This window comes from Hydra vulgaris, chromosome 10 (genome assembly GCF_038396675.1).
Source record: "Hydra vulgaris chromosome 10, alternate assembly HydraT2T_AEP".
In the NCBI taxonomy this organism is placed as follows: Eukaryota; Metazoa; Cnidaria; class Hydrozoa; order Anthoathecata; family Hydridae; genus Hydra; species Hydra vulgaris.
In genome coordinates this window covers 21,031,699-21,042,544 of record NC_088929.1, presented here as the reverse complement: position 1 = coordinate 21,042,544, position 10,846 = coordinate 21,031,699, and the positions used below count along the sequence as shown (strand labels likewise).

At 29.2% G+C, this 10,846-nt stretch overlaps 1 long non-coding RNA gene across 1 annotated transcript; it reads left to right on the top strand.

Annotated features, from left to right (window-relative positions):
- The first annotated feature begins 342 nt into the window (after window positions 1–342).
- On the top strand, window positions 343–6,871 carry LOC136085836 (uncharacterized). The gene is made up of 6 exons (XR_010641219.1): window positions 343–370; window positions 481–537; window positions 5,085–5,274; window positions 5,405–5,520; window positions 5,682–6,070; window positions 6,806–6,871. It is a non-coding gene; the product is annotated as an uncharacterized LOC136085836 (long non-coding RNA).
- Window positions 6,872–10,846: the final 3,975 nt, after the last annotated feature.

Below are 10,846 nucleotides of genomic sequence, written 5' to 3'. Positions count from 1 at the left end.
TGTTTAATTAACTTTTATTTTAGCGGCAATAAAGCAGCAGATTGGTAAAAATGTTTCATTTTAATTTTAGAATTAGCTAATTACTTTTTAACTAAAAGCTGTAATATTGCCTATATTTCATTAAAATTTGTATTTTTTAGCTCGCAAAAGATATATTTAAATGTTGTAACTTTTTTTTTTTAATGACTTCATACTAGATTAAAATAATTTCAAAATTTTTTTTTTTCAGCTAAAAGAAAGGAAATTCTTGGTAGGATTTTTATTATTTTAATAAATGTTGCGTTAATTTGAACAATAAATTGTTAATTGAGGTGAAATAGATTTATACTTTTTATTAATTTAGCTGCTGGAGAGCATTTACTGCAGTCCGGTATTTTATTTCTTACTTTGTTTGTTTTATAAAATAAATAAAGGTCAGCAAAAATAAAAAAAGGTCAGCAATATATTCTTATGATTTTTATTCAATTTATTTTAATTCAGCTTCTTCAACGTCATCACTGCCATCTGGCGCCCAGAGTGGAAACCAAGACCTCCTTGGTAATTCTTTAACTGTTTTGTTTTATTTTTTATTTATTTTCATTTTTGAAAAACTCATGAAATTTTTTTTTTATATAAAATATCGGCTTGCCTAGGAGTGATTTTTTGGTTTGGCCCCAAAGCCATCCTGGGCCTAAATCAAAAAGGGCCTTCCGTATATGGGCCCAGAATGGAAATAAAGATCTGCCTTATTTTAAATACAAACCTCCTGGTGGCAGAAGAAAGGGCAGATAAATCAGGAATGGTGACGTTTTCAACAACTATACATATACTTATTAATACATATACTATAATTATTAATACATATACTTATTAATAATAACTATACATATAGTTATTAAGTGCACGCAGATTCACTTTTTAGTGAATCTATATACACCTATTGATAGGTGTATGTATAGTGTTTAGTATATATTGATGATGTTTATATTTGTATATAGTCTATATGTATATTAAGTTTTTGTATATTGTTATGAGTTTGTTTTTATTTTATGTAAAATTTGTGTTTTTATAAATATTTATTTTTACAAAAGATATTTGAGTTTTAACCCATCATACCCTAGGTTTGAGGGGTGGAGAGCTCCAAAATAGTACTCTTTTGTGCCCTCTTCGCGTTTCTATCCCTGAAATTCTTTATTTTGATGTTAAAATGTATTCATTTAGATATGAAAATACAAAGTAATGACCTTGATATTAGGTTAGAGGGTGCAGCTACAACTATAGAGGGTGCACCCTAAGGACTTCTAGCCTATCAACCTAAAGTATCTAAATCATATTTGATAGTACCCTGTTAGAATATATTAAAAAATACTAATAAAGTTTTAAATTTCAATATAATTTTGATATTTCTTTACATAAAGCGAGTTTTTTTTAACACATTAAAGTAGGATTCGGAAAATGTGTCTGCGCAGATCTGCGCAGACAAAATATGCGCATATAATGACGTCTGCGCAGACACTTTAACGGAAACAAAAAATTTAAATTATTTGAATCAAATGTCAAATTTTTGAATCAAATTATTTTTGCATAATTTAGTTATGCAAAAATAATTTCAGACATTTGGAAAAACTCGTAAAAAGTAGATAATTATGATAATTATCTCCTTTTTACAAGTTTTTCATTACTTATCTGTTTCTTTTTGGTTCGAGCTACATATAATCAATTGATATAAACTTTTGTAAGTGTTTCTTACTACAATTTAAAGTGATTTAGAATCAAGAAGTTGTGTATTTTCGTCATTCAAAATGTTTAAAATGGAAAACATCAAAGTTTCGAATTATTTGACAAATCTTGATCGAGAGAAGCGTTCTGGCACTTGTTTAGCATGTAACAAAACTATTCAATGGTCGAAGGAACGCCTTGCAGCGCATAAAAGATCAACAAACGCCAGTGTCGAGAAAAAATATTGTTTTCTAAGCGTAATTATGAATTGTCACATCTAATTAATGGTTCTCAGCAACTTCCGTCTATGTCTTATTCACCGACGCAGCGTGGACATCCATCAATTAATGAAGAGCTCAAAAATGATATTGACACGAAGCTTGCTAATTTCTTTTATCGTACGGGTATATCATTGCGTTTAGTCAAATCGGAGGCCTTTAAGGATTTTGTTAAGTCGCTCAATCATCCCGAATGCTAAAGCCTAATCAGGATCTCTGCTCGACAAACAATACACAAAATGTTCTTCTTCTGTAAATGAAATTTTGAATTCTGAAACAAACTTAACACTGATGTCTGACGGCTGGACAAACATAAGAGGCGATCACATAGTGAATTTTTGTATTAATGCACCCAATCAGAAGCTTTTTTTTTTACACCTCGATAAATATATCTGGATAATCATTCAAAATTCATCTGCAGTTGCAGGGGCAATCTTACAAGCTGTTGAAAAGATTGGCTCACAAAAATACCAGTTTCATAAGCGACAACGCTCCTGTTATGAAATCAGCGTAGAGGATCCTCGAGGAGAAATATCCACACATCTCGGCTAGTGGATGCGGAGCTCATTGATTCAACTTGCTTGTAAGTTTCTACAACTGAGGCCACAAAAATAGTCAAAGATGCAGAGAAAAATCATCAAATATGTGAAAAATCATCACATTGTGAAAGCAAAGTTTGATGAAAGACAAATTGCAGCAATTATTTCTCTTTCATTGTCCATGCCTGTATCTACACGATGCCCAGCGGCCACAAGCACGTACAATGTATGTACATTGTAGGTCCATTTCTAATCCGAGAACGTCGTTCGTCCGTTCCCGGATTAGAAATGAACCTTGAAATTTTTTTTAAATAATAGTTCCAAAATAGCAACTAAACTTCAAATATATATTTGCTGAATGTTTATAAAAATTTGGCGTTATCACCTATTACCTATTATCACCTTTTAAAGTAGACATCTATTGTGGTGTTTTTTTGAAGTTCAGTATTCTTTTAAATGGCATCCAATGTAAAAAACTGGAAAGGTATCAATAGAAAAGGAAATACACTTTTAGATTTGTCAAGTGAGGATGAGACAGTTGTTGAACAACATGTTATTGATTTTTCTCTTCTTACAGAAAAATCAACATCGCTTGTTTCTACAACTGTTTCATCTTCATTTGATGACTCATATTCAGTGAATAGTGACAATGAATTATTGGAGAGTATAAGTATGTCAATCAATATTTTTTAAGCGATAATGCTTACTTCACTGATGATTATTATCCGAGCAGTAGTGAATCTGATAGTAACAATACAGATTGTAACACTAATGATTATTCTAATGAGGGTGAAATGTCATCATTAGATAAAAAGCTTGCTCAATGTGCAACTAAAAATCGTTGGACTTGTTCATCTGTTAATGAACTTTTATTTATCCTTTGTAATAATGGTTGTCCTCTTCCTAAAGATGCAATAACTCTTTTAAAAACACCAAAAAAAAATACCAGTAGAAAGAAAATGTGGTGGGGATTATGCATATTATGGGATATTTAAAGGAATTAAAAGTGTTCTAAGTGAAAAAAATGTTCTTGGTAATATTATCAAGCTGTCAATAAATATTGATGGAATTCCTCTTTTTAAATCATCAAGTTTGCAGAGGTAGCCAATTCTTGCATACTTTGATAATTCTGATATATTTGTTATTGCTATCTTTATGGTGATCATAAACCAGACAATATTAACTAATATTTGTTAAATTTTGTTAATGAATGGAATGAGTTAAGGCACACTGGAATTATGTTTAATGGAAACCAGATAAGCATAGAGAATAAATCTTTTGTTTGTGATGCACCTTCTGGAGCCTTTTTAAAGTGTATAGTTATTATTCCTGTGAAAGGTGCATTATTCATGGAACACATGAAGGAAGAGTGGTATTTAATGAAGATGAACATTATTAATTGAGAGATAAAATTACTTTTGAACAGTTTGGATATCACAATAATTATCAACAATTAATGTCTCCTTTAACTGGAATTGATTGCATTTATTCTTTCACACTAGATTACATGCATCTTGTATGTTGAGGTGTAATGTGTCACATCTTAAATTATCTGAAAAAAGGACCAGGTGGAAAAATATCTGCTGCTCAAATTTCAGAGCTATCTTAAGTTTGCTCGGCAACCTAGAAGTTTAAATGCCTTGGATAGATGAAAAGCTACAGAATTTCGACAATTTTAATTATATACCGGTCCAGTTGCATTTAGAGGTATCAAATAGTATCAAAGAAGTTGTATGAACATTTTTTGGTCCTAAGTATTGCAATGACCATATTATTAGAAGATGATGACCATCTACGTGCTCCATATTTAGATTATGCAAGTGATTTACTAAAGTATTTTGTGAATGAAGCTAAACATATATATGGCAATACATTTACAGTCTATAATGTGCATAATCTTTTGCACTTAGTTGACAATTCTCGTAATCATTCATGTTCTCTTAACAAAGTATCATGTTTTCCTTTTGAGAACTTTCTTTAAAGAATGAAAAGAAACATATGGAGTTCTTCCAATCCAGTGTCTCAAGTTTCAAAACGACAATCTGAGTATCAACATTGTTTTGGAAAATTACCTAAAAAAACTTTAGAAACTAAAATTTCAGCTAACAGAAAAGATAATTGTTTTTTGCTCCACAACTCTACTATTGCTTTTAAAAAGGCTAAGAGCAATGATGGTACCTTTCAATGTAATGTTATTATTGCTAAATATTTAGACTATGTCTTTGATACTCCCGCTCCATCAATGCAGTTTAATATATCATTGTTTCGCACCAAACATTTTAATAAAGTTGTCCAAAGAACATTAAATTGTGCAGTTATCAAAGGAAATGTGTTTGTTTAAATGAAAAAAGAGGTTTATCAATATTTCTTTTACTGCCCAATGTTAAAAATATTTAATTTTAGTTTTTTTCTGAACTTGAAATGTAGATCTTTAAACTAGCTTATTTATATAAATAATTGGGAGAAAAACTTCTTTTTATGTCTAGAACTCTTTTATATTTGTTTTTATTATGCTATAATTATGATATCATTGCTTCTATTATAGTAAAATAAATATGTCTTGATATAGAGCAGTATGGCTGGAAGGGTCAGTTAAAGAAGAGCTGACAATCCCTTCAGTGTGGGTTGAAGGAGCTCCAAATGAAAGGCAGTTTAGCGATGGCCTAAAGATATTAATGTTTTAAAAGCATGTAAACAACAGTTAATACATCAGAATGATTGGTTTTTGCTTTCCAATCCTTAAGGAAAGTGTCGTCATAGTAAGTATTGTGATATTGATATTCTCGATCTCATATGTCAATGATCTATAAAATTGACAATATAAATTTATTTTTATAAATTAAAAATTATATATATATATATATATATATATATATATATAAAATTTAGATGACAGATCAGTATGTGAAGGTTTTGATTTCATAAGTGATGAATCTGAAGTATCCTCAAATAAGAAAGAAGCTGAAAATCAGAAGATGGCTAAAACCCGAAAGAAAAATTAATACGTATGCTCTATTGTTTAATTGATTTATATAGTTTGCACTATTTTTATTTTCAAAATTAAATGCCATGCATAGTTGTAATTTCTTTGTTTATATATATAACAAGCACGCACATTTATCTAGATAAAGATATTTAAGATTTGTATATATTTTTCTTTATTTAGCTACATGTCCTAAACAGAGTTAGGTCATGATCTCCTTTTAATATATCTACCCATACATTTAAAGGTGCAAGTTCTGGAACTGAAAGAGCTTATGAAGCTGCATTTAGTAAAAAAGAAAAAGCTCCAATATTATTTCCTTTACAAAATCCTGAAGCTTCACAATCTCTTGCTATTTCAAAACTTGTTTCAAGTTTCATACTCAACCAGCTATAAATGATTTTGCTTCAAATACCTCCACAGAAGCAGTTTTGATGCCTTCATCTTCAAGCTCTTGTCCCAACTTTACATCCCCTACTGTATCTAAAATTCATATCCTAAAAAAGTGTCTCCATCAAAGTGTATAGTCTCTCCAAAAATCTCCATGTCTAGATTTCCTCTTCCTGAAGCTAGTAAGTTTTTATTTTTTCATTTTTTTATTTTATGGATTTTTGAAAAAAATCTAATAAACAAAAGAGTTATGGTAAATTGTTATATAAAATTAAGCCATTAAGTTGTTAGTTGTTTTATTGTTAAATTGTTTGTATTCAACCTGATTTAATTGCTATTTTATATGTAAAAGATAAAAATGTTAGGAACATAAAATATTTAAACAAATTACATATTGTTATGACAAACACTCGTGAATAGTTAAAATACCATAATTTTTTTTAATGGCAAAAGACATATCATGTGAAAAAACTTGATGATTTAAATAAATTTGAAAAGTTTGATAATGAACTTTCTGATGTAGTAAAATATCAGCTTCTAGTAAGTGATAATGTATGTATGTATGTATGTATCTATCTATCTATCTATCTATCTATCTATCTATCTATCTATCTATCTATATATATATATATATATATATATATATATATATATATATATATATATATATATATATATATATATATATATATAAATCAATGATATATTATTATAATATATTATTATATATTAAAACTTATATATATATATATATATATATATATATATATATATATATATATATATATATATATATAAGTTTTAATATGTATATATATATATATATATATATATATATATATATATATATATATATATATATATATATATATATATATATATATATATATATTATAATAATATATCATTGATTTAAGAAAAGACAATTAACAATGGTTGGTGGCAGTTCATGTCATGCAAATTTCAAAGCTATCATATTAATGTAAGTTTGTTAAATGCTGTTTTTTAAAACCTTTGTTGTTAATACCTTCTTTAAAATTTTAGCTATGTTAAATTATTTTTTTGCCTTTAAAAAGTATATTACTGATAGCTGATTTTTTAAAAAATAAAATAAAAAGCAGGTTTTAGTATAAATTATCCAAATGTAGTAAGAAAGTTTATGTTAAAATAAAATTTTTTGTAATCCTACAAGTTGATGACTAACAAAGATGATGTTGATGTTGATGACTAACTTGAAGACTAACAAGTTGATGGCTTGTTACAACATGAAGGGTAAACACAAGCCTTTAAGAAAACAAGCATCATAAGAGTAATTACAGGTACGTTGTTTTCACATTCTTAAATGTTTTTATTAATAAAAAGAGTCTATTTGATTTTGAGAGAGTGTTAACTATTTAATAAAGTTTAAATATATTTAAAAGATATGCACGTTTCTTTGGATATATTTGATGTCTTAAATTAATAACCAAGTTAATTTGTTCTCATCTTGAAAAAAAGTAAAATGTCATTTAAAATATTTTACTTGTTTATGATCAGTTAGTATGTAATAGTTTTATATTTTAGATTCTATGACGAAGTATACTTTATATGAAGTACACCATTCTATTGGCAATATTCTGAAACGTGCCCCTGACAGAAAAGATGGTGGTGGTAAAGCTGTTGAAGAGGAAGATTTTTTTAATAATAAATCTTTATGATCCCACATATTTATTTTTATTTGTGTCAGTCATTTTACATAAGTCAAGAAAAAGAAAAGTAAAAAGTCGAGTAAGGTTCTTCACCCGAAATGTAATACATTACATTACAAATGCAATAAATAAAATATAATACAAGAATGGTTAAATTTTTTTTTTTTTTTTTTTTTTTTAGATTATTCACCTCCCCAAGGCCCGAGAGGCCACTACAGTCGAGGAGGCTACTCATTTTTTTGTGTTTTTTTATTTTTTAGTTGTTGTTCGTGGTGAAACCCTCTCTCAACTCTTTAACTCCGAAACACGAACCTTGCTGAGCTAGGCCGCTGCGCGGAGAAACTAAGTTGAGCGCGGTACTTCCAGGGACGTGGTGGGAGTCGAACTCCGAACCTCTCGCTTACAAAGCGAGCGCTCTTACCACTACACCACTACCGCAAATTTGACTATTTTTGTTCCAAATAGGCTCAAAATCTGTTTTTTTTTTTTATATATACGAAAATATGCAATGAACGATCTTATTGGACATAAGTCCAAAAGATAGTTCATTGCACGTTCTTATTTGGACGTCTGTCAGTATTTCCAATATGAACCAAAATCGTACTTAAAATGTACGTCCAATTTGAATATACATTGTAGGTTCAGATTTGGACGTCATTCAGTATTTCCAATCTGAACCAAAATTGATCTAAAATTGTACGTTCCGTCCGGACGTACAATGTATGTACAATGAGCATAACCGTGCCCGCTGGGTGGTTTAGTTATTATAAATCAATGAGCAGTCTCCAGCTATCAAAATACGTTCTTATTAAGTTGGTAGACGAAGAAAGTACGTTACTGAAGGAAATTCAACCGAAGAATACATCTGCTGATGTTATGGCGTTGATAAAATCTAACCCATTTTGGGACCGTCTCTCTAAGCTTGTCAAAAGCATTGAATTTCCTTCCAACGTGATCGGAAAGCTAGAAAGTGATGAAGCTCCATTGTCTCTCGTGTATGATTACTTTGGTCAAATGTACAATTCATATATGGACGATAAAGACATACCACAAAAAGTGCAATCTCGCCTCGATTTTCTCTTTACACCAGGTATTGGAATTGCTTTCATATTAACGCCCAAAAATGCCGCAGAAGGTTTATATTTGAATGAAAATAAAACCGATTTTATCACTGCTACAGTTGAATTCGCCGAAAAGATCAAACCTAAAATTGCTGACACTGCTGAGGATGAATTGATTGCTTTTATAGGAGAAATGGCTGCGCTGCCTGAGAGAAGAAAGGAAACAATATTCAAGATGAACGCGCGAAATTATTGGAACATTATCGGTCCCGATAAATATTCTGCTCTTTACGAAATTGCTAAGCCTATTAACGAAATGATCTGCTCATCGGCTACAGCAGAAAGAGTTTGGTAGACTTTTTGATTTATTCACTTGCGACTAAAAAATCGTCTTACGAATGAGAGGGTTGAAAAGCTGGTATTCTTGTATACCAATAGCGTGCTAATGGATACAAATGACAAGACTGATTACATTCTTGAAGAAGGTGCAATTCTCAATGAAATTGAATGTCAAGAAATCACCGAATAAGCGCCAGCATTAGACATTTTTATTACTGTAAGAATCTTTGAAAACTCCTATTGTTACTAATCACTGAATTAATAATAAAGTTAAAATATTACTTAAAACATTTTTTAAGTTTAAAACTTTTTTTGTTGATTTCAAAAAATCATCTACAAAGCAGTAAATTTTGTCGGCGCCGACGTCTGCGCAGACAAGTTACACTGTCTGCGCATATCTGCGCAGATCTGCGCAGACAGTTCAAACCCTACATTAAAGTATTTCTTAGACGCCCCTCTAGCGGCCTTTTTACATATTTTATATAAAGATATTTCGCTTTGTAAGACCTTTCTGTTGATACCATGTTGTAAGTATTTCGATAAGAATTGACAAAGTTATGACAATTTAAGTCTTAATTAAGTCAAATTAAGAAAGATTTCAAATTATCAGAATTGAACAATTCTACAAAAAGCCATAACTTTTTGTAGAATTGTTTAATTCAGATAATTTTTTCACCTTTAAAATACTAAATTGAAGACCTTTCCAATGATGTATAACAATCTAGTGTTTGATCAATTTAAAATTTCATGTCATATACCTAATAAAATTCTTTACCAGCAAGCAAAGAATTTCATCATTTTTTTTTTTTGCCAACATCTTGTTTTTGAATAATGATCTGAACAAATTAAACTGATAGTATATCTTAAGATATACTATCAGTTCGAGAATTTGCAGTATCGAGAAATTGCAGTTTAATTTGTTCAGATCATTATTCAAATAATTATTTATTCTTTACAATACGTTAAGCAATAATGATTAAGGTATTGTAAAGAATAAATAAGATATACTATCGAGATATCAAAACTCAATTTTCTGACGCGTTATGAAGTTATAGAGTTATGCAGTTATACAAGTTAGCACAAAGCTCGACTTTGTTTTCATCAGTTGCTCGAAACTTTTATGTACTTTTACATTGCACCAAACATTTAATATTTTGCCGAACTAAAAGTTAAGTTTGCGAAAAGGTCTATTAGCAGAAACGTCGTGAATCGCTGATTGAAAAAAATCTATGCGAATCAATTCAACGCCAACTCATAAGTTCGGTCACTATATACATTCCAATCAAAACATTGCAATATTACAAATTTAACGTCCAAATAACACATCACAATTTCACAAATTTAATATTCAAAAAAAAAAAAAAATGATTGTAATGCGCTGAAATAATGTCTGCATATAAAAAAAATTCAAAATCGTGCATATTTTTAAAACTATAAATAAGCAGACTCTGAAAGTAGTGATAAAACTAAGCATTTGTATATTTAAGAGCCTTCGAAAAAAATTTGTTTGCTAAAAATAATTTTCGCTTTTTAATAAATTTTTTTTATCAAAGTTGTCAAATAAAAAAAATTTTTTTTAAAAATTGAATTAAACAATTTTGTTTCATAATTTTATTGTAAAATAACATTAGAAAATTATTTTTCATGAGTTTTGATGTAAATTTATGATATGGCGATTTGTTATTGCGTTGCGTTTTTTAAATATTAAATTTGTGAGATTGCGATGTGTTATTTGGAAGTTAAATTTGTAATATTGCGATGTTTTGATTGGAATCTATATAGTGACCGAACTTATGATTTGGCGTTGAAAGTTCGGTCAAGCTAGCTGTTCTCATTTGAAACAAAATATCAAATTCTACTTTTGTTTTTA